General features: G+C 35.1%; 4 non-coding genes across 4 annotated transcripts; all 4 read right to left on the bottom strand.

Annotated features, from left to right (window-relative positions):
- Window positions 1–14,047: 14,047 nt before the first annotated feature.
- Window positions 14,048–14,120, bottom strand: trnak-uuu (transfer RNA lysine (anticodon UUU)). The gene has a single exon. It is a non-coding gene; the product is annotated as a tRNA-Lys (tRNA).
- A 484-nt stretch (window positions 14,121–14,604) lies between these two features.
- On the bottom strand, window positions 14,605–14,677 carry trnak-uuu (transfer RNA lysine (anticodon UUU)). Its single transcript has one exon. It is a non-coding gene; the product is annotated as a tRNA-Lys (tRNA).
- A 2,790-nt stretch (window positions 14,678–17,467) lies between these two features.
- Window positions 17,468–17,540, bottom strand: trnak-uuu (transfer RNA lysine (anticodon UUU)). The gene has a single exon. It is a non-coding gene; the product is annotated as a tRNA-Lys (tRNA).
- A 3,428-nt stretch (window positions 17,541–20,968) lies between these two features.
- trnak-uuu (transfer RNA lysine (anticodon UUU)) lies at window positions 20,969–21,041 on the bottom strand. The gene has a single exon. It is a non-coding gene; the product is annotated as a tRNA-Lys (tRNA).
- Window positions 21,042–23,106: the final 2,065 nt, after the last annotated feature.

The following is a 23,106-nucleotide window of genomic DNA, read 5'->3' on the forward strand; positions in this document are numbered from 1 at the left end:
GATTCACTTCCAGGGAAGGTTTTTTTTTTTTGCATTTTCTCCAAGAAACTGGAGAAGGTTAAAAAAAGCCTCGCCCAAATAGGGACTTGAACCCGTGACCCTCATATTAAAAGTCTGATGCACTTCCGACTGAGCTATCGGGGCTCATTAAACATAAACGCTTACTTGGGCAGAAAAAAAAGATATACAGAAAGAATAAAAAAAGAAAAAAGAAAAAGAAATAAAGAATAAAAAAAGAAAAAAAGAAAAGAAAGAAAGAAAGAAAGAAAGAAAAAGATAAAGAAAGAAAAAATCAAACAGCTCAACATTCCTGGTCGTCTAGTGGTTAGCATTCGGTGCTCTAACCGCTGTGGCCTGGTTTGATTCACTTCCAGGGAAGGTTTTATTTTTTGCATTTTTTCCAAAATTGGGAAAGGTTAAAAAAGAAAGAAAGAAAGAAAGAAAGAAAGAAAGAAAAAATCAAACAGCTCAACATTCCTGGTCATCTAGTGGTTAGCATTCGGTGCTCTAACCGCTGTGGCCTGGTTTGATTCACTTCCAGGGAAGGTTTTTTTTTTGCATTTTCTCCAAGAAACTGGAGAAGGTTAAAAAAAGCCTCGCCCAAACAGGGACTTGAACCCCTGACCTTCATATTAAAAGTCTGATGCTCTACCGACTGAGCTATCCGGGCTCATTAAACCTAACCGCTTACTTCGGCAGAAAAAAAAGATATATGGAAAGAATAAAAGAAGAAAAAGAAAGAAAAGAAAAAAAGAAAAAAAAGGAAAGAAAGAAAGAAAGACCGAAAGAAAAAGAAAAAGTAAAGAAAGAAAAAATCAAACAGCTCAACATTCCTGGTCGTCTAGTGGTTAGCATTCTGTGCTCTAACCGCTGTGGCCTGGTTTGATTCACTTCCAGGGAAGGTTTTATTTTTTGCATTTTTTCCAAAATTGGGAAAGGTTAAAAAAGAAAGAAAGAAAGAAAGAAAGAAAGAAAGAAAGAAAAAATCAAACAGCTCAACATTCCTGGTCATCTAGTGGTTAGCATTCGGTGCTCTAACCGCTGTGGCCTGGTTTGATTCACTTCCAGGGAAGGTTTTTTTTTGTTGCATTTTCTCCACGAAACTGGAGAAGGTTAAAAAAAGCCTCGCCCAAACAGGGACTTGAACCCCTGACCCTCACATTAAAAGTCTGATGCTTTACCGACTGAGCTATCCAGGCTCATTAAACATAAACGCTTACTTCGGCAGAAAAAAAAGATATATGGAAAGAATAAAAGAAGAAAAAGAAAGAAAAGAAAAAAGAAAAAAAAGAAAAGAAAGAAAGAAAGAAAGACCGAAAGAAAAAGAAAAAGTAAAGAAAGAAAAAATCAAACAGCTCAACATTCCTGGTCGTCTAGTGGTTAGCATTCGGTGCTCTAACCGCTGTGGCCTGGTTTGATTCACTTCCAGGGAAGGTTTTATTTTTTGCATTTTTTCCAAAATTGGGAAAGGTTAAAAAAGAAAGAAAGAAAGAAAGAAAGAAAGAAAGAAAGAAAAAATCAAACAGCTCAACATTCCTGGTCATCTAGTGGTTAGCATTCGGTGCTCTAACCGCTGTGGCCTGGTTTGATTCACTTCCAGGGAAGGTTTTTTTTTTGCATTTTCTCCACGAAACTGGAGAAGGTTAAAAAAAGCCTCGCCCAAACAGGGACTTGAACCCCTGACCCTCACATTAAAAGTCTGATGCTCTACCGACTGAGCTATCCGGGCTCATTAAACATAAACACAAACACTTAATTTGGCAGAAAAAAAAGATATATGGAAAGAATAAAAGAAGAAAAAGAAAGAAAAGAAAAAAAAGAAAAAAAAGAAAAAAAAGAAAAGAAAGAAAGAAAGAAAGACCGAAAGAAAAAGAAAAAGATAAAGAAAGAAAAAATCAAACAGCTCAACATTCCTGGTCGTCTAGTGGTTAGCATTGGGTGCTCTAACCGCTGTGGCCTGGTTTGATTCACTTCCAGGGAAGGTTTTATTTTTTGCATTTTTTCCAAAATTGGGAAAGGTTAAAAAAGAAAGAAAGAAAGAAAGAAAGAAAGAAAGAAAGAAAAAATCAAACAGCTCAACATTCCTGGTCATCTAGTGGTTTGCATTCGGTGCTCTAACCGCTGTGGCCTGGTTTGATTCACTTCCAGGGAAGGTTTTTTTTTTTTGCATTTTCTCCAAGAAACTGGAGAAGGTTAAAAAAAGCCTCGCCCAAAAAGGGACTTGAACCCCTGACCCTCATATTAAAAGTCTGATGCTCTACCGACTGAGCTATCCGGGCTCTAAACATAAACACTTACTTTGGCAGAAAAAAAAGATATATGGAAAGAATAAAAGAAGAAAAAGAAAGAAAAGAAAAAAAGAAAAAAAAGAAAAAGAAAGAAAGAAAGACCGAAAGAAAAAGACAAAAATAAAGAAAGAAAAAATCAAACAGCTCAACATTCCTGGTCGTCTAGTGGTTAGCATTGGGTGCTCTAACCGCTGTGGCCTGGTTTGATTCACTTCCAGGGAAGGTTTTATTTTTTGCATTTTTTCCAAAATTGGGAAAGGTTAAAAAAGAAAGAAAGAAAGAAAGAAAGAAAGAAAGAAAAAAAAAATCAAACAGCTCAACATTCCTGGTCATCTAGTGGTTAGCATTCGGTGCTCTAACCGCTGTGGCCTGGTTTGATTCACTTCCAGGGAAGGTTTTTTTTTTTGCATTTTCTCCAAGAAACTGGAGAAGGTTAAAAAAAGCCTCGCCCAAACAGGGACTTGAACCCCTGACCCTCATATTAAAAGTCTGATGCTCTACCGACTGAGCTATCGGGGCTCATTAAACATAAACGCTTACTTCGGCAGAAAAAAAAGATATATGGAAAGAATAAAAGAAGAAAAAGAAAGAAAAGAAAAAAGAAAAAAAAGAAAAGAAAGAAAGAAAGAAAGAAAAAGAAAAAGATAAAGAAAGAAAAAATCAAACAGCTCAACATTCCTGGTCGTCTAGTGGTTAGCATTCGGTGCTCTAACCGCTGTGGCCTGGTTTGATTCACTTCCAGGGAAGGTTTTATTTTTTGCATTTTCTCCAAAATTGGGAAAGGTTAAAAAAGAAAGAAAGAAAGAAAGAAAGAAAGAAAGATAGAAAGAAAAAGAAAAAATCAAACAGCTCAACATTCCTGGTCATGTAGTGGTTAGCATTCGGTGCTCTAACCGCTGTGGCCTGGTTTGATTCACTTCCAGGGAAGGTTTTTTTTTTTGCATTTTCTCCAAGAAACTGGAGAAGGTTAAAAAAAGCTTCGCCCAAATAGGGACTTGAACCCCTGACCCTCATATTAAAAGCCTGATGCTCTACCGACTGACTTATCGGGGCTCTTTAAACATAAACGCTTACTTGGGCAGAAAAAAAAGATATACAGAAAGGATAAAAGATGAAAAAACAAAGAAAGAAATAAAGAATAAAAAAAGAAAAAAAGAAAGAAAGAAAAAAAGAAAGAAAGAAAGAAAGAAAGAAAGAAAAAATCAAACAGCTCAACATTCCTGGTCATCTAGTGGTTAGCATTCGGTGCTCTAACCGCTGTGGCCTGGATTGATTCACTTCCAGGGAAGGTTTTATTTTTTGCATTTTTTCCAAAATTGGGAAAGGTTAAAAAAGAAAGAAAGAAAGAAAGAAAGAAAGAAAAAGAAAAAATCAAACAGCTCAACATTCCTGGTCATCTAGTGGTTAGCATTCGGTGCTCTAACCGCTGTGGCCTGGTTTGATTCACTTCCAGGGAAGGTTTTTTTTTTTTTGCATTTTCTCCAAGAAACTGGAGAAGGTTAAAAAAAGCCTCGCCCAAACAGGGACTTGAACCCCTGACCCTCATATTAAAAGTCTGTTGCTCTACCGACTGAGCTATCCGGGCTCATTAAACATAAACACTTACTTTGGCAGAAAAAAAAGATATATGGAAAGAATAAAAGAAGAAAAAGAAAGAAAAGAAAAAAAGAAAAAAAAGAAAAGAAAGAAAGAAAGAAAGACCGAAAGAAAAAGAAAAAGATAAAGAAAGAAAAAATCAAACAGCTCAACATTCCTGGTCGTCTAGTGGTTAGCATTCGGTGCTCTGACCGCTGTGGCCTGGTTTGATTCACTTCCAGGGAAGGTTTTTTTTTTGCATTTTCTCCAACAAAGTGGGGAAGGTTAAAAAAAATAGCCTTCCCCAAACAGGGACTTGAACCCTGGACCCTCAGCTTAAAAGTCTGATGCTCTACCGACTGAGCTATCCGGGCTCATTAAACATAAACACTTACTTTGGCAGAAAAAAAGATATATGGAAAGAATAAAAGAAGAAAAAGAAAGAAAAGAAAAAAAGAAAAAAAAGAAAAAAAAGAAAAGAAAGAAAGAAAGAAAGAAAGAAAGAAAGAAAGAAAGAAAAAGAAAAAGATAAAGAAAGAAAAAATCAAACAGCTCAACATTCCTGGTCGTCTAGTGGTTAGCATTCGGTGCTCTAACCGCTGTGGCCTGGTTTGATTCACTTCCAGGGAAGGTTTTATTTTTTGCATTTTTTCCAAAATTGGGAAAGGTTAAAAAAGAAAGAAAGAAAGAAAGAAAGAAAGAAAGAAAAAGAAAAAATCAAACAGCTCAACATTCCTGGTCATCTAGTGGTTAGCATTCGGTGCTCTAACCGCTGTGGCCTGGTTTGATTCACTTCCAGGGAAGGTTTTTTTTTTTTTGCATTTTCTCCAAGAAACTGGAGAAGGTTAAAAAAAGCTTCGCCCAAATAGGGACTTGAACCCCTGACCCTCATATTAAAAGCCTGATGCTCTACCGACTGAGCTATCGGGGCTCTTTAAACATAAACGCTTACTTGGGCAGAAAAAAAAGATATACAGAAAGAATAAAAGATGAAAAAACAAAGAAAGAAATAAAGAATAAAAAAAGAAAAAAAGAAAGAAAGAAAAAAAGAAAGAAAGAAAGAAAGAAAGAAAGAAAAAATCAAACAGCTCAACATTCCTGGTCATCTAGTGGTTAGCATTCGGTGCCCTAACCGCTGTGGTCCGGTTTGATTCACTTCCAGGGAAGGTTTTTTTTTTGGGATTTTCTCCAAGAAACTGGAGAAGGTTAAAAAAAGCCTCGCCCAAACAGGGACTTGAACCCCTGACCCTCATATTAAAAGTCTGATGCTCTACCGACTGAGCTATCCGGGCTCATTAAACATAAACACTTACTTCGGCAGAAAAAAAAGATATATGGAAAGAATAAAACAAGAAAAAGAAAGAAAAGAAAAAAGAAAAAAAAAAAAAAAAAGAAAAGAAAGAAAGAAAGAAAGACCGAAAGAAAAAGAAAAAGATAAAGAAAGAAAAAATCAAACAGCTCAACATTCCTGGTCGTCTAGTGGTTAGCATTGGGTGCTCTAACCGCTGTGGCCTGGTTTGATTCACTTCCAGGGAAGGTTTTATTTTTTGCATTTTTTCCAAAATTGGGAAAGGTTAAAAAAGAAAGAAAGAAAGAAAGAAAGAAAGAAAGAAAGAAAAAATCAAACAGCTCAACATTCCTGGTCATCTAGTGGTTTGCATTCGGTGCTCTAACCGCTGTGGCCTGGTTTGATTCACTTCCAGGGAAGGTTTTTTTTTTTTTGCATTTTCTCCAAGAAACTGGAGAAGGTTAAAAAAAGCCTCGCCCAAACAGGGACTTGAACCCCTGACCCTCATATTAAAAGTCTGATGCTCTACCGACTGAGCTATCCGGGCTCATTAAACATAAACACTTACTTTGGCAGAAAAAAAAGATATATGGAAAGAATAAAAGAAGAAAAAGAAAGAAAAGAAAAAAGGAAAAAAAGAAAAGAAAGAAAGAAAGAAAGAAAGACCGAAAGAAAAAGACAAAAATAAAGAAAGAAAAAATCAAACAGCTCAACATTCCTGGTCGTCTAGTGGTTAGCATTGGGTGCTCTAACCGCTGTGGCCTGGTTTGATTCACTTCCAGGGAAGGTTTTATTTTTTGCATTTTTTCCAAAATTGGGAAAGGTTAAAAAAGAAAGAAAGAAAGAAAGAAAGAAAGAAAAAGAAAAAATTAAACAGCTCAACATTCCTGGTCATCTAGTGGTTAGCATTCGGTGCTCTAACCGCTGTGGCCTGGTTTCATTCACTTCCAGGGAAGATTTTTTTTTTTGCATTTTCTCCAAGAAACTGGAGAAGGTTAAAAAAAGCTTCGCCCAAATAGGGACTTGAACCCCTGACCCTCATATTAAAAGCCTGATGCTCTACCGACTGAGCTATCGGGGCTCTTTAAACATAAACGCTTACTTGGGCAGAAAAAAAAGATATACAGAAAGAATAAAAGAAGAAAAAGAAAGAAAAGAAAAAAAGAAAAAAAAGAAAAGAAAGAAAGAAAGAAAGACCGAAAGAAAAAGAAAAAGATAAAGAAAGAAAAAATCAAACAGCTCAACATTCCTGGTCGTCTAGTGGTTAGCATTGGGTGCTCTAACCGCTGTGGCCTGGTTTGATTCACTTCCAGGGAAGGTTTTATTTTTTGCATTTTTTCCGAAATTGGGAAAGGTTAAAAAATAAAGAAAGAAAGAAAGAAAGAAAGAAAGAAAGAAAGAAAGAAAAAATCAAACAGCTCAACATTCCTGGTCATCTAGTGGTTAGCATTCGGTGCTCTAACCGCTGTGGCCTGGTTTGATTCACTTCCAGGGAAGGTTTGTTTTTTGCATTTTCTCCAAGAAACTGGAGAAGGTTAAAAAAAGCCTCGCCCAAATAGGGACTTGAACCCCTGACCCTCATATTAAAAGTCTGATGCTCTTCCGACTGAGCTATCGGGGCTCATTAAACATAAACGCTTACTTGGGCAGAAAAAAAAGATATACAGAAAGAATAAAAAAAGAAAAAAGAAAAAGAAATAAAGAATAAAAAAAGAAAAAAGAAAAGAAAGAAAGAAAGAAAGAAAGAAAGAAAGAAAGAAAGAAAGAAAGAAAGAAAAAATCAAACAGCTCAACATTCCTGGTCATCTAGTGGTTTGCATTCGGTGCTCTAACCGCTGTGGCCTGGTTTGATTCACTTCCAGGGAAGGTTTTTTTTTTTTGCATTTTCTCCAAGAAACTGGAGAAGGTTAAAAAAAGCCTCGCCCAAATAGGGACTTGAACCCGTGACCCTCATATTAAAAGTCTGATGCACTTCCGACTGAGCTATCGGGGCTCATTAAACATAAACGCTTACTTGGGCAGAAAAAAAAGATATACAGAAAGAATAAAAAAAGAAAAAAGAAAAAGAAATAAAGAATAAAAAAAGAAAAAAAGAAAAGAAAGAAAGAAAGAAAGAAAGAAAAAGATAAAGAAAGAAAAAATCAAACAGCTCAACATTCCTGGTCGTCTAGTGGTTAGCATTCGGTGCTCTAACCGCTGTGGCCTGGTTTGATTCACTTCCAGGGAAGGTTTTATTTTTTGCATTTTTTCCAAAATTGGGAAAGGTTAAAAAAGAAAGAAAGAAAGAAAGAAAGAAAGAAAGAAAAAATCAAACAGCTCAACATTCCTGGTCATCTAGTGGTTAGCATTCGGTGCTCTAACCGCTGTGGCCTGGTTTGATTCACTTCCAGGGAAGGTTTTTTTTTTGCATTTTCTCCAAGAAACTGGAGAAGGTTAAAAAAAGCCTCGCCCAAACAGGGACTTGAACCCCTGACCTTCATATTAAAAGTCTGATGCTCTACCGACTGAGCTATCCGGGCTCATTAAACCTAAACGCTTACTTCGGCAGAAAAAAAAGATATATGGAAAGAATAAAAGAAGAAAAAGAAAGAAAAGAAAAAAAGAAAAAAAAGGAAAGAAAGAAAGAAAGACCGAAAGAAAAAGAAAAAGTAAAGAAAGAAAAAATCAAACAGCTCAACATTCCTGGTCGTCTAGTGGTTAGCATTCGGTGCTCTAACCGCTGTGGCCTGGTTTGATTCACTTCCAGGGAAGGTTTTATTTTTTGCATTTTTTCCAAAATTGGGAAAGGTTAAAAAAGAAAGAAAGAAAGAAAGAAAGAAAGAAAGAAAGAAAGAAAGAAAAAATCAAACAGCTCAACATTCCTGGTCATCTAGTGGTTAGCATTTGGTGCTCTAACCGCTGTGGCCTGGTTTGATTCACTTCCAGGGAAGGTTTTTTTTTGTTGCATTTTCTCCACGAAACTGGAGAAGGTTAAAAAAAGCCTCGCCCAAACAGGGACTTGAACCCCTGACCCTCACATTAAAAGTCTGATGCTTTACCAACTGAGCTATCCAGGCTCATTAAACATAAACGCTTACTTCGGCAGAAAAAAAAGATATATGGAAAGAATAAAAGAAGAAAAAGAAAGAAAAGAAAAAAGAAAAAAAAGAAAAGAAAGAAAGAAAGAAAGACCGAAAGAAAAAGAAAAAGTAAAGAAAGAAAAAATCAAACAGCTCAACATTCCTGGTCGTCTAGTGGTTAGCATTCGGTGCTCTAACCGCTGTGGCCTGGTTTGATTCACTTCCAGGGAAGGTTTTATTTTTTGCATTTTTTCCAAAATTGGGAAAGGTTAAAAAAGAAAGAAAGAAAGAAAGAAAGAAAGAAAGAAAGAAAGAAAAAATCAAACAGCTCAACATTCCTGGTCATCTAGTGGTTAGCATTCGGTGCTCTAACCGCTGTGGCCTGGTTTGATTCACTTCCAGGGAAGGTTTGTTTTTTGCATTTTCTCCAAGAAACTGGAGAAGGTTAAAAAAAGCCTCGCCCAAATAGGGACTTGAACCCCTGACCCTCATATTAAAAGTCTGATGTTCTTCCGACTGAGCTATCGGGGCTCATTAAACATAAACGCTTACTTGGGCAGAAAAAAAAGATATACAGAAAGAATAAAAAAAGAAAAAAGAAAAAGAAATAAAGAATAAAAAAAGAAAAAAGAAAAGAAAGAAAGAAAGAAAGAAAGAAAGAAAGAAAGAAAAAATCAAACAGCTCAACATTCCTGGTCATCTAGTGGTTTGCATTCGGTGCTCTAACCGCTGTGGCCTGGTTTGATTCACTTCCAGGGAAGGTTTTTTTTTTTTGCATTTTCTCCAAGAAACTGGAGAAGGTTAAAAAAAGCCTCGCCCAAATAGGGACTTGAACCCGTGACCCTCATATTAAAAGTCTGATGCACTTCCGACTGAGCTATCGGGGCTCATTAAACATAAACGCTTACTTGGGCAGAAAAAAAAGATATACAGAAAGAATAAAAAAAGAAAAAAGAAAAAGAAATAAAGAATAAAAAAAGAAAAAAAGAAAAGAAAGAAAGAAAGAAAGAAAGAAAAAGATAAAGAAAGAAAAAATCAAACAGCTCAACATTCCTGGTCGTCTAGTGGTTAGCATTCGGTGCTCTAACCGCTGTGGCCTGGTTTGATTCACTTCCAGGGAAGGTTTTATTTTTTGCATTTTTTCCAAAATTGGGAAAGGTTAAAAAAGAAAGAAAGAAAGAAAGAAAGAAAGAAAGAAAAAATCAAACAGCTCAACATTCCTGGTCATCTAGTGGTTAGCATTCGGTGCTCTAACCGCTGTGGCCTGGTTTGATTCACTTCCAGGGAAGGTTTTTTTTTTGCATTTTCTCCAAGAAACTGGAGAAGGTTAAAAAAAGCCTCGCCCAAACAGGGACTTGAACCCCTGACCTTCATATTAAAAGTCTGATGCTCTACCGACTGAGCTATCCGGGCTCATTAAACCTAACCGCTTACTTCGGCAGAAAAAAAAGATATATGGAAAGAATAAAAGAAGAAAAAGAAAGAAAAGAAAAAAAGAAAAAAAAGGAAAGAAAGAAAGAAAGACCGAAAGAAAAAGAAAAAGTAAAGAAAGAAAAAATCAAACAGCTCAACATTCCTGGTCGTCTAGTGGTTAGCATTCGGTGCTCTAACCGCTGTGGCCTGGTTTGATTCACTTCCAGGGAAGGTTTTATTTTTTGCATTTTTTCCAAAATTGGGAAAGGTTAAAAGAGAAAGAAAGAAAGAAAGAAAGAAAGAAAGAAAGAAAAAATCAAACAGCTCAACATTCCTGGTCATCTAGTGGTTAGCATTCGGTGCTCTAACCGCTGTGGCCTGGTTTGATTCACTTCCAGGGAAGGTTTTTTTTTGTTGCATTTTCTCCACGAAACTGGAGAAGGTTAAAAAAAGCCTCGCCCAAACAGGGACTTGAACCCCTGACCCTCACATTAAAAGTCTGATGCTCTACCGACTGAGCTATCCAGGCTCATTAAACATAAACGCTTACTTCGGCAGAAAAAAAAGATATATGGAAAGAATAAAAGAAGAAAAAGAAAGAAAAGAAAAAAGAAAAAAAAGAAAAGAAAGAAAGAAAGAAAGACCGAAAGAAAAAGAAAAAGTAAAGAAAGAAAAAATCAAACAGCTCAACATTCCTGGTCGTCTAGTGGTTAGCATTCGGTGCTCTAACCGCTGTGGCCTGGTTTGATTCACTTCCAGGGAAGGTTTTATTTTTTGCATTTTTTCCAAAATTGGGAAAGGTTAAAAAAGAAAGAAAGAAAGAAAGAAAGAAAGAAAGAAAGAAAGAAAAAATCAAACAGCTCAACATTCCTGGTCATCTAGTGGTTAGCATTCGGTGCTCTAACCGCTGTGGCCTGGTTTGATTCACTTCCAGGGAAGGTTTTTTTTTTGCATTTTCTCCACGAAACTGGAGAAGGTTAAAAAAAGCCTCGCCCAAACAGGGACTTGAACCCCTGACCCTCACATTAAAAGTCTGATGCTCTACCGACTGAGCTATCCGGGCTCATTAAACATAAACACAAACACTTACTTTGGCAGAAAAAAAAGATATATGGAAAGAATAAAAAGAAAAAGAAAGAAAAGAAAAAAAAGAAAAAAAAGAAAAAAAAGAAAAGAAAGAAAGAAAGAAAGACCGAAAGAAAAAGAAAAAGATAAAGAAAGAAAAAATCAAACAGCTCAACATTCCTGGTCGTCTAGTGGTTAGCATTGGGTGCTCTAACCGCTGTGGCCTGGTTTGATTCACTTCCAGGGAAGGTTTTATTTTTTGCATTTTTTCCAAAATTGGGAAAGGTTAAAAAAGAAAGAAAGAAAGAAAGAAAGAAAGAAAGAAAAAATCAAACAGCTCAACATTCCTGGTCATCTAGTGGTTTGCATTCGGTGCTCTAACCGCTGTGGCCTGGTTTGATTCACTTCCAGGGAAGGTTTTTTTTTTTTGCATTTTCTCCAAGAAACTGGAGAAGGTTAAAAAAAGCCTCGCCCAAAAAGGGACTTGAACCCCTGACCCTCATATTAAAAGTCTGATGCTCTACCGACTGAGCTATCCGGGCTCTAAACATAAACACTTACTTTGGCAGAAAAAAAAGATATATGGAAAGAATAAAAGAAGAAAAAGAAAGAAAAGAAAAAAAGAAAAAAAAGAAAAAGAAAGAAAGAAAGACCGAAAGAAAAAGACAAAAATAAAGAAAGAAAAAATCAAACAGCTCAACATTCCTGGTCGTCTAGTGGTTAGCATTGGGTGCTCTAACCGCTGTGGCCTGGTTTGATTCACTTCCAGGGAAGGTTTTATTTTTTGCATTTTTTCCAAAATTGGGAAAGGTTAAAAAAGAAAGAAAGAAAGAAAGAAAGAAAGAAAGAAAAAAAAAATCAAACAGCTCAACATTCCTGGTCATCTAGTGGTTAGCATTCGGTGCTCTAACCGCTGTGGCCTGGTTTGATTCACTTCCAGGGAAGGTTTTTTTTTTGCATTTTCTCCAAGAAACTGGAGAAGGTTAAAAAAAGCCTCGCCCAAACAGGGACTTGAACCCCTGACCCTCATATTAAAAGTCTGATGCTCTACCGACTGAGCTATCGGGGCTCATTAAACATAAACGCTTACTTCGGCAGAAAAAAAAGATATATGGAAAGAATAAAAGAAGAAAGAAAGAAAAGAAAAAAGAAAAAAAAGAAAAGAAAGAAAGAAAGAAAGAAAAAGAAAAAGATAAAGAAAGAAAAAATCAAACAGCTCAACATTCCTGGTCGTCTAGTGGTTAGCATTCGGTGCTCTAACCGCTGTGGCCTGGTTTGATTCACTTCCAGGGAAGGTTTTATTTTTTGCATTTTCTCCAAAATTGGGAAAGGTTAAAAAAGAAAGAAAGAAAGAAAGAAAGAAAGAAAGATAGAAAGAAAAAGAAAAAATCAAACAGCTCAACATTCCTGGTCATCTAGTGGTTAGCATTCGGTGCTCTAACCGCTGTGGCCTGGTTTGATTCACTTCCAGGGAAGGTTTTTTTTTTTGCATTTTCTCCAAGAAACTGGAGAAGGTTAAAAAAAGCTTCGCCCAAATAGGGACTTGAACCCCTGACCCTCATATTAAAAGTCTGATGCTCTACCAACTGAGCTATCCGGGCTCATTAAACATAAACACTTACTTGGGCAGAAAAAAAAGATATACAGAAAGAATAAAAGAAGAAAAAGAAAGAAATAAAGAATAAAAAAAGAAAAAAAGAAAAGAAAGGAATAAAGAAAGAAAGAAAGAAAGAAAGAAAGAAAAAGATAAAGAAAGAAAAAATCAAACAGCTCAACATTCCTGGTCGTCTAGTGGTTAGCATTCGGAGCTCTAACCTCTGTGGCCTGGTTTCATTCACTTCCAGGGAAGGTTTTTTTTTTTGCATTTTCTCCAACAAAGTGGGGAAGGTTAAAAATAGCCTTGCCTAAACAGGAACTTGAACCCCTGACCCTCATATTAAAAGTCTGATGCTCTACCGACTGAGCTATCCGGGCTCATTAAACATAAACGCTTACTTCGGCAGAAAAAAAAGATATATGGAAAGAATAAAAGAAGAAAAGAAAGAAAAGAAAAAAGAAAAGAAAGAAAAGAAAGAAAGAAAGAAAGAAAGAAAAAGAAAAAGATGAAGAAAGAAAAAATCAAACAGCTCAACATTCCTGGTCGTCTAGTGGTTAGCATTCGGTGCTCTAACCTCTGTGGACTGGTTTGATTCACTTCCAGGGAAGGTTTTTTTTTTGCATTTTCTCCAAAATTGGGAAAGGTTAAAAAAGAAAGAAAGAAAGAAAGAAAGAAAGAAAGAAAGAAAAAATCAAACAGCTCAACATTCCTGGTCATCTAGTGGTTAGCATTCGGTGCTCTAACCGCTGTGGCCTGGTTTGATTCACTTCCAGGGAAGGTTTTTTTTTTTGCATTTTCTCCAACAAAGTGGGGAAGGTTTAAAAAAAAGCCTCACCCAAACAGGCACTTGAACCCTGGACCCTCAGATTAAAAGTCTAATGGTTTACCAACTGAGCTATCCGGGCTCATTAAACATAAACACTTACTTGGGCAGAAAAAAAAGATATACAGAAAGAATAAAAGAAGAAAAAGAAAGAAATAAAGAATAAAAAAAGAAAAAAAGAAAAGAAAGGAATAAAGAAAGAAAGAAAGAAAGAAAGAAAGAAAAAGATAAAGAAAGAAAAAATCAAACAGCTCAACATTCCTGGTCTAGCGGTTAGCATTCGGTGCTCTAACCGCTGTGGCCTGGTTTGATTCACTTCCAGGGAAGGTTTTTTTTTGCATTTTCTCCAAGAAACTGGAGAAGGTTAAAAAAAAGCCTCGCCCAAACAGGGACTTGAACCCCTGACCCTCATATTAAAAGTCTGATGCTCTACCGACTGAGCTATCCGGGCTCATTGAACATAAACGCTTACTTCGGCAGAAAAAAAAGATATTTGGAAAGAATAAAAGAAGAAAAAGAAAGAAAAGAAAAAAAGAAAAAAAAGAAAAGAAAGAAAGAAAGAGAGACCGAAAGAAAAAGAAAAAGATAAAGAAAGAAAAAATCAAACAGCTCAACATTCCTGGTCGTCTAGTGGATAGCATTCGGTGCTCTAACCACTGTGGCCTGGTTTGATTCACTTCCAGGGAAGGTTTTATTTTTTGCATTTTTTCCAAAATTGGGAAAGGGTAAAAAAGAAAGAAAGAAAGAAAGAAAGAAAGAAAAAGAAAAAGAAAAAGAAAAAGATAAAGTAAGAAAAAATCAAACAGCTCAACATTCCTGGTCGTCTAGTGGTTAGCATTCGGTGCTCTAACCGCTGTGGACTGGTTTGATTCACTTCCAGGGAAGGTGTTTTTTTTGCATTTTCTCCAACAAAGTGGGGAAGGTTAAAAAAAATAGCCTCGCCCAAACAGGGACTTGAACCCTGGACCCTCAGATTAAAAGTCTGATGCTCTAACGACTGAGCTATCCGGGCTCATTAAATAAAAACGCTTACTTGGGCAGAAAAAAAGATATACGGAAAGAATAACAGAAGAAGAAAAAGAAATAAAGAATATAAAAAGAAAAAAAGAAAAGAAAGAAAGAAAGAAAGAAAAAGAAAGAAATAGAAAAAGATAAAGAAAGAAAAAATCAAACAGCTAACATTCCGGGTCGTCTAGTGGTTGGCATTCGGTGCTCTAACCTCTGTGGCCTGGTTTGATTCACTTCCAGGGAAGGTTTTATTTTTGCATTTTTTCCAAAATTGGGAAAGGTTAAAAAAGAAAGAAAGAAAGAAAGAAAGAAATAAAGAAAGAAAAAGAAAAAGAAAAAGAAAGAAAAAATCAAACAGCTCAACATTCCTGGTCGTCTAGTGGTTAGCATTCGGTGCTCTAACCGCTTTGGCCTGGTTTGATTCACTTCCAGGGAAGGTTTTTTTTTTGCATTTTCTCCACGAAACTGGAGAAGGTTAAAAAAAGCCTCGCCCAAACAGGGACTTGAACCCCGGACCCTCAGATTAAAAGTCTGATGCTCTACCGACTGAGCTATCCAGGCTCATTAAATAAAAACGCTTACTTGGGCAGAAAAAAAGATATACGGAAAGAATAAAAGAAGAAAAAGAAATAAAGAATAAAAAAGAAAAAAAAGAAAAGAAAGAAAGAAAGAAAGATAGAAAGAAAAAGCAAAAGTTAAAGAAAGAAAAAATCAAACAGCTCAACATTCCTGGTCGTCTAGTGGTTAGCATTCGGTGCTCTAACCGCTGTGGACTAGTTTGATTCACTTCCAGGGAAGGTTTTATTTTTTGCATTTTTTCCAAAATTGGGAAAGGGTAAAAACGAAAGAAAGAAAGAAAGAAAGAAAGAAAGAAAGAAAGAAAGAAAGAAAGAAAGAAAGAAAGAAAAAGAAAAAGAAAAAGAAAGAAAAAATCAAACAGCTCAACATTCCTGGTCGTCTAGTGGTTAGCATTCGGTGCTCTAACCGCTGTGGACTGGTTTGATTCACTTCCAGGGAAGGTTTTTTTTTTGCATTTTCTCCAACAAAGTGGGGAAGGTTAAAAAAAATAGCCTCACCCAAACAAGGACTTGAACCCTGGACCCTCAGATTAAAAGTCTGATGCTCTACCGACTGAGTTATCCAGGATCATTAAATAAAAATGCTTACTTGGGCAGAAAAAAAGATACACGGAAAGAATAAAAGAAGAAAAAGAAAAGAAGAAAAAAGAAAAAAAAGAAAAGAAAGAAAGAAAGAAAGATAGAAAGAAAAAGCAAAAGTTAAAGAAAGAAAAAATCAAATAGCTCAACATTCCTGGTCGTCTAGTTGTTAGCATTCGGTGCTCTAACCTCTGTGGCCTGGTTTGATTCACTTCCAGGGAAGGTTTTATTTTTTGCATTTTTTCCAAAATTGGGAAAGGTTAAAAAAGAAAGAAAGAAAGAAAGAAAGAAGGAAAGAAAGAAAGAAAAAGAAAAAGAAAAAGAAAAAAATAAAGTAAGAAAAAATCAAACAGCTCAACATTCCTGGTCGTCTAGTGGTTAGCATTCGGTGCTCTAACCGCTGTGGACTAGTTTGATTCACTTCCAGGGAAGGTTTTATTTTTTGCATTTTTTCCAAAATTGGGAAAGGGTAAAAAAAAAGAAAGAAAGAAAGAAAGAAAGAAAGAAAGAAAGAAAGAAAGAAAGAAAGAAAGAAAGAAAGAAAGAAAGAAAGAAAGAGATAAAGAAAGAAAAAATCAAATAGCTCAATATTCTTGGTCGTCTAGTTGTTAGCATTCGGTGCTCTAACCTCTGTGGCCTGGTTTGATTCACTTCCAGGGAAGGTTTTATTTTTTGCATTTTTTCCAAAATTGGGAAAGGGTAAAAAAGAAAGAAAGAAAGAAAGAAATAAAGTAAGAAAGAAAGAAAGAAAGAAAAAGAAAAAGAAAAAGAAAAAGAAAAAGATAAAGATAAAGTAAGAAAAAATCAAACAGCTCAACATTCCTGGTCGTCTACTGGTTAGCATTCGGTGCTCTAACCGCTGTGGACTAGTTTGATTCACTTCCAGGGAAGGTTTTATTTTTTGCATTTTTTCCAAAATTGGGAAAGGGTAAAAATGAAAGAAAGAAAGAAAGAATGAAAGAAAGAAAGAAAGAAAGAAAGAAAGAAAGAAAAAGAAAAAGAAAAAGAAAAAGAAAAAGAAAAAGTAAGAAAAAATCAAACAGCTGAACATTCCTGGTCGTCTAGTGGTTAGCATTCGGTGCTCTAACCGCTGTGGACTAGTTTGATTCACTTCCAGGGAAATGTTTTATTTTTTGCATTTTTTCCAAAATTGGGAAAGGTTAAAAAAGAAAGAACGAAAGAAAGAAAGAAAGAAAGAAAAAGAAAAAGAAAAAAAGAAAAAAGAAAAAGTAAAGTAAGAAAAAATCAAACAGGTCAACATTCCTGGTCGTCTAGTGGTTAGCATTCGGTGCTCTAACCGCTGTGGACTAGTTTGATTCACTTCCAGGGAAGGTTTTATTTTTTGCATTTTTTCCAAAATTGGGAAAGGGTAAAAATGAAAGAAAGAAAGAAAGAAAGAAAGAAAGAAAAAGAAAAAGAAAAAGAAAAAGGAAAGTAAGCAAAAATCAAACATCTCAACATTCCTGGTCGTCTAGTGGTTAGCATTAGGTGCTCTAACCGCTGTGGACTAGTTTGATTCACTTCCAGGGAAGGTTTTATTTTTTGCATTTTTTCCAAAATTGGGAAAGGGTAAAAAAGAAAGAAAGAAAGAAAGAAAGAAAGAAAGAAAGAAAGAAAGAAAGAAAGAAAGAAAGAAAGAAAGAAAGAAAGAAAGAAAGAAAAAGAAAAAGATAAAGTAAGAAAAAATCAAACAGCTCAACATTCCTGGTCGTCTAGTGGTTAGCATTCGGTGCTCTAACCGCTGTGGACTAGTTTGATTCACTTCCAGGGAAGGTTTTATTTTTTGCATTTTTTCCAAAATTGGGAAAGGGTAAAAAATAAAGAAAGAAAGAAAGAAAGAAAGAAAGAAAGAAAGAAAAAAATAAAGAAAGAAAAAATCAAATAGCTCAACATTCCTGGTAGTCTAGTTGTTAGCATTCGGTGCTCTAACCTCTGTGGCCTGGTTTGATTCACTTCCAGGGAAGGTTTTATTTTTTGCATTTTTTCCAAAATTGGGAAAGGTTAAAAAAGAAAGAAAGAAAGAAAGAAAAAGAAAAAGATAAAGAAAGAAAAAATCAAACAGCTCAACATTCCTGGTCGTCTAGTGGTTAGCATTCGGTGCTCTAACCGCTGTGGACTGGTTTGATTCACTTCCAGGGAAGGTTTTTTTTTGCATTTTCTCCAACAAAGTGGGGAAGGTTAAAAAAAATAGCCTCGCCCAAACAGGGACTTGAACCCTGGACCCTCAGATTAAAAGTCTGATGCTCTACCGACTGAGCTATCCGGGCTCATTAAATAAAAATGCTTACTTGGGCAGAAAAAAAGATATACGGAAAGAATAACAGAAGAAGAAAAAGAAATAAAGAATAAAAAAGAAAAAAAAGAAAAGAAAGAAAGAAAGAAAGAAAGAAAGAAAGAAAGAAAAAGATAAAGAAAGAAAAAATCAAATAGCTCAACATTCCTGGTCGTCTAGTTGTTAGCATTCGGTGTTCTAACCTCTGTGGCCTGGTTTGATTCACTTCCAGGGAAGGTTTTATTTTTTGCATTTTTTCCAAAATTGGGAAAGGGTAAAAAAGAAAGAAAGAAAGAAAGAAAGAAAGAAAGAAAGTAAGAAAGAAAGAAAGAAAGAAAAAGAAAAAGAAAAAGAAAAAGAAAAAGAAAAAGTAAGAAAAAATCAAACAGCTCAACATTCCTGGTCGTCTAGTGGTTAGCATTCGGTGCTCTAACCGCTGTGGACTAGTTTGATTCACTTTCAGGGAAGGTTTTATTTTTTGCATTTTTTCCAAAATTGGGAAAGGGTAAAAAAGAAAGAAAGAAAGAAAGAAAGAAAGTAAGAAAGAAAGAAAGAAAGAAAAAGAAAAAGAAAAAGAAAAAGAAAAAGAAAAAGAAAAATATAAAGTAAGAAAAAATCAAACAGCTCAACATTACTGGTCGTCTAGTGGTTAGCATTCGGTGCTCTAACCGCTGAGGACTGGTTTGATTCACTTCCAGGGAAGGTTTTTTTTTTGCATTTTCTCCAACAAAGTGGGGAAGGTTAAAAAAAATAGCCTCGCCCAAACAGGGACTTGAACCCTGGACTCTCAGATTAAAAGTCTGATGCTCTACCGACTGAGCTATCCGGACTCATTAAATAAAAATGCTTACTTGGGCAGAAAAAAAGATATAAATAAAGAATAAAAGAAGAAGAAAAAGAAATAAAGAATAAAAAAAGAAAAAAAAAGAAAAGAAAGAAAGAAAGAAAGAAAGAAAAAGAAAGAAAAAGAAAAAGATAAAGAAAGAAAAAATCAAATCGCTCAACATTCCTGGTCGTCTAGTGGTTAGCATTCGGTGCTCTAACCTCTGTGGCCTGGTTTGATTCACTTCCAGGGAAGGTTTTATTTTTTGCATTTTTTCCAAAATTGGGAAAGGGTAAAAAAGAAAGAAAGAAAGAAAGAAAGAAAGAAAGAAAGAAAGAAAGAAAAAGAAAAAGAAAAAGATAAAGTAAGAAAAAATCAAACAGCACAACATTCCTGGTCGTCTAGTGGTTAGCATTCGGTGCTCTGACCGCTGTGGACTGGATTGATTCACTTCCAGGGAAGGTTTTTTTTTTTGCATTTTCTCGAACAAAGTGGGGAAGGTTAAAAAAAATAGCCTCGCCCAAACAGGGACTTGAACCCTGGACCCTCAGATTAAAAGTCTGATGCTTTACCGACGGAGATATCCGGACTCATTAAATAAAAACGCTTACTTGGGCAGAAAAAAAGATATACGGAAAGAATAACAGAAGAAAAAGAAATAAAGAATATAAAAAGAAAAAAAAGAAAAGAAAGAAAGAAAGAAAGAAAAAGATAAAGAAAGAAAAAATCAAATAGCTCAACATTCCTGGTCGTCTAGTTGTTAGCATTCGGTGTTCTAACCTCTGTGGCCTGGTTTGATTCACTTCCAGGGAAGGTTTTATTTTTTGCATTTTTTCCAAAATTGGGAAAGGTTAAAAAAGAAAGAAAGAAAGAAAGAAAGAAAGAAAGAAAAAGAAAAAGAAAAAGAAAAAGAAAAAGATAAAGTAAGAAAAAATCAAACAGCTCAACATTCCTGGTCGTCTAGTGGTTAGCATTCGGTGCTCTAACCGCTGTGGACTAGTTTGATTCACTTCCAGGGAAGGTTTTATTTTTTGCATTTTTTCCAAAATTGGGAAAGGGTAAAAATGAAAGAAAGAAAGAAAGAAAGAAAGAAAGAAAAAGAAAAAGATAAAGTAAGAAAAAATCAAACATCTCAACATTCCTGGTCGTCTAGTGGTTAGCATTCGGTGCTCTAACCGCTGTGGACTAGTTTGATTCACTTCCAGGGAAGGTTTTATTTTTTGCATTTTTTCCAAAATTGGGAAAGGGTAAAAAAGAAAGAAAGAAAGAAAGAAAGAAAGAAAGAAAGAAAGAAAGAAAGAAAGAAAGAAAGAAAGAAAAAGAAAAAGATAAAGAAAGAAAAAATCAAACAGCTCAACATTCCTGGTCGTCTAGTGGTTAGCATTCGGTGCTCTAACCTCTGTGGCCTGGTTTGATTCACTTCCAGGGAAGGTTTTATTTTTTGCATTTTTTCCAAAATTGGGAAAGGGTAAAAAAGAAAGAAAGAAAGAAAGAAAGAAAGAAAGAAAGTAAGAAAGAAAGAAAGAAAGAAAAAGAAAAAGAAAAAGAAAAAGAAAAAGAAAAAGTAAGAAAAAATCAAACAGCTCAACATTCCTGGTCGTCTAGTGGTTAGCATTCGGTGCTCTAACCGCTGTGGACTAGTTTGATTCACTTCCAGGGAAGGTTTTATTTTTTGCATTTTTTCCAAAATTGGGAAAGGGTAAAAATGAAAGAAAGAAAGAAAGAAAGAAAGAAAAAGAAAAAAGAAAAAAGAAAAAGAAAAAGATAAAGAAAAAGTTAAAGTAAGAAAAAATCAAACAACTCAACATTCCTGGTCGTCTAGTGGTTAGCATTCGGTGCTCTAACCGCTGTGGACTAGTTTGATTCACTTCCAGGGAAGGTTTTATTTTTTGCATTTTTTCCAAAATTGGGAAAGGGTAAAAAAGAAAGAAAGAAAGAAAGTAAGAAAGAAAGAAAGAAAGAAAGAAAAAGAAAAAGAAAAAGAAAAAGAAAAAGAAAAAGATAAAGTAAGAAAAAATCAAATCGCTCAACATTCCTGGTCGTATAGTGGTTAGCATTCGGTGCTCTAACCTCTGTGGCCTGGTTTGATTCACTTCCAGGGAAGGTTTTATTTTTTGCATTTTTTCCAAAATTGGGAAAGGGTAAAAAAGAAAGAAAGAAAGAAAGAAAGAAAGAAAGAAAGAAAGAAAGAAAAAGAAAAAGAAAAAGAAAGAAAAGAAGAAAGAAAGAAAGAAAGAAAAAGAAAAAGATAAAGAAAGAAAAAATCAAATAGCTCAACGTTCCTGGTCGTCTAGTTGTTAGCATTCGGTGTTCTAACCTCTGTGGCCTGGTTTGATTCACTTCCAGGGAAGGTTTTATTTTTTGCATTTTTTCCAAAATTGGGAAAGGGTAAAAAAGAAAGAAAGAAAGAAAGAAAGAAAGAAAGAAAAAGAAAAAGAAAAAGATAAAGTAAGAAAAAATCAAACAGCTCAACATTCCTGGTCGTCTAGTGGTTAGCATTCGGTGCTCTAACCGCTGTGGACTGGTTTGATTCACTTCCAGGGAAGGTTTTTTTTTTGCATTTTCTCCAACAAAGTGGGGAAGGTTAAAAAAAATAGACTCGCCCAAACAGGGACTTGAACCCTGGACCCTCAGATGAAAAGTCTGATGCTCTACCGACTGAGCTATCCGGGCTCATTAAATAAAAACGCTTACTTGGGCAGAAAAAAAGATATACAGAAAGAATAAAAAGAAGAAAAAGAAATAAAGAATAAAAAAAGAAAAAAAAGAAAAGAAAGAAAGAAAGAAAGAAAGAAAGAAAGAAAGAAAGAAAGAAAGAAAAAGATAAAGAAAGAAAAAATCAAATAGCTCAACATTCCTGGTCGTCTAGTTGTTAGCATTCGGTGCTCTAACCGCTGTGGACTAGTTTGATTCACTTCCAGGGAAGGTTTTATTTTTTGCATTTTTTCCAAAATTGGGAAAGGGTAAAAAAGAAAGAAAGAAAGAAAGAAAGAAAGAAAGAAAGAAAGAAAGAAAGAAAGAAAGAAAGAAAGAAAGAAAGAAAGAAAGAAAGAAAGAAAGAAAAATTTAAAGAAAGAAAAAATCAAATAGCTCAACATTCTTGGTCGTCTAGTTGTTAGCATTCGGTGCTCTAACCTCTGTGGCCTGGTTTGATTCACTTCCAGGGAAGGTTTTATTTTTTGCATTTTTTCCAAAATTGGGAAAGGTTAAAAAAGAAAGAAAGAAAGAAAGAAAAAGAAAAAGAAAAAGAAAAAGAAAAAGATAAAGTAAGAAAAAATCAAACAGCTCAACATTCCTGGTCGTCTAGTGGTTAGCATTCGGTGCTCTAACCGCTGTGGACTAGTTTGATTCACTTCCAGGGAAGGTTTTATTTTTTGCATTTTTTCCAAAATTGGGAAAGGGTAAAAATGAAAGAAAGAAAGAAAGAAAGAAAGAAAGAAAGAAAAAGAAAAAGATAAAGTAAGAAAAAATCAAACATCTCAACATTCCTGGTCGTCTAGTGGTTAGCATTCGGTGCTCTAACCGCTGTGGACTAGTTTGATTCACTTCCAGGGAAGGTTTTATTTTTTGCATTTTTTCCAAAATTGGGAAAGGGTAAAAAAGAAAGAAAGAAAGAAAGAAAGAAAGAAAGAAAGAAAGAAAAAGAAAAAGATAAAGAAAGAAAAAATCAAACAGCTCAACATTCCTGGTCGTCTAGTGGTTAGCATTCGGTGCTCTAACCTCTGTGGCCTGGTTTGATTCACTTCCAGGGAAGGTTTTATTTTTTGCATTTTTTCCAAAATTGGGAAAGGGTAAAAAAGAAAGAAAGAAAGAAAGAAAGAAAGAAAGTAAGAAAGAAAGAAAGAAAGAAAAAGAAAAAGAAAAAGAAAAAGAAAAAGTAAAAGTAAGAAAAAATCAAACAGCTCAACATTCCTGGTCGTCTAGTGGTTAGCATTCGGTGCTCTAACCGCTGTGGACTAGTTTGATTCACTTCCAGGGAAGGTTTTATTTTTTGCATTTTTTCCAAAATTGGGAAAGGGTAAAAATGAAAGAAAGAAAGAAAGAAAGAAAGAAAAAGAAAAAAGAAAAAAGAAAAAGAAAAAGATAAAGAAAAAGATAAAGTAAGAAAAAATCAAACAACTCAACATTCCTGGTCGTCTAGTGGTTAGCATTCGGTGCTCTAACCGCTGTGGACTAGTTTGATTCACTTCCAGGGAAGGTTTTATTTTTTGCATTTTTTCCAAAATTGGGAAAGGGTAAAAAAGAAAGAAAGAAAGAAAGAAAGTAAGAAAGAAAGAAAGAAAGAAAAAGAAAAAGAAAAAGAAAAAGAAAAAGAAAAAGAAAAAGAAAAAGATAAAGTAAGAAAAAATCAAATCGCTCAACATTCCTGGTCGTATAGTGGTTAGCATTCGGTGCTCTAACCTCTGTGGCCTGGTTTGATTCACTTCCAGGGAAGGTTTTATTTTTTGCATTTTTTCCAAAATTGGGAAAGGGTAAAAAAGAAAGAAAGAAAGAAAGAAAGAAAGAAAGAAAGAAAGAAAAAGAAAAAGAAAAAGAAAGAAAAGAAGAAAGAAAGAAAGAAAGAAAAAGAAAAAGAAAAAGATAAAGTAAGAAAAAATCAAACAGCTCAACATTCCTGGTCGTCTAGTGGTTAGCATTCGGTGCTCTAACCGCTGTGGACTGGTTTGATTCACTTCCAGGGAAGGTTTTTTTTTTGCATTTTCTCCAACAAAGTGGGGAAGGTTAAAAAAAATAGCCT

The sequence above is a fragment of the Acipenser ruthenus genome, chromosome 23 (assembly GCF_902713425.1).
Source record: "Acipenser ruthenus chromosome 23, fAciRut3.2 maternal haplotype, whole genome shotgun sequence".
In the NCBI taxonomy this organism is placed as follows: Eukaryota; Metazoa; Chordata; class Actinopteri; order Acipenseriformes; family Acipenseridae; genus Acipenser; species Acipenser ruthenus.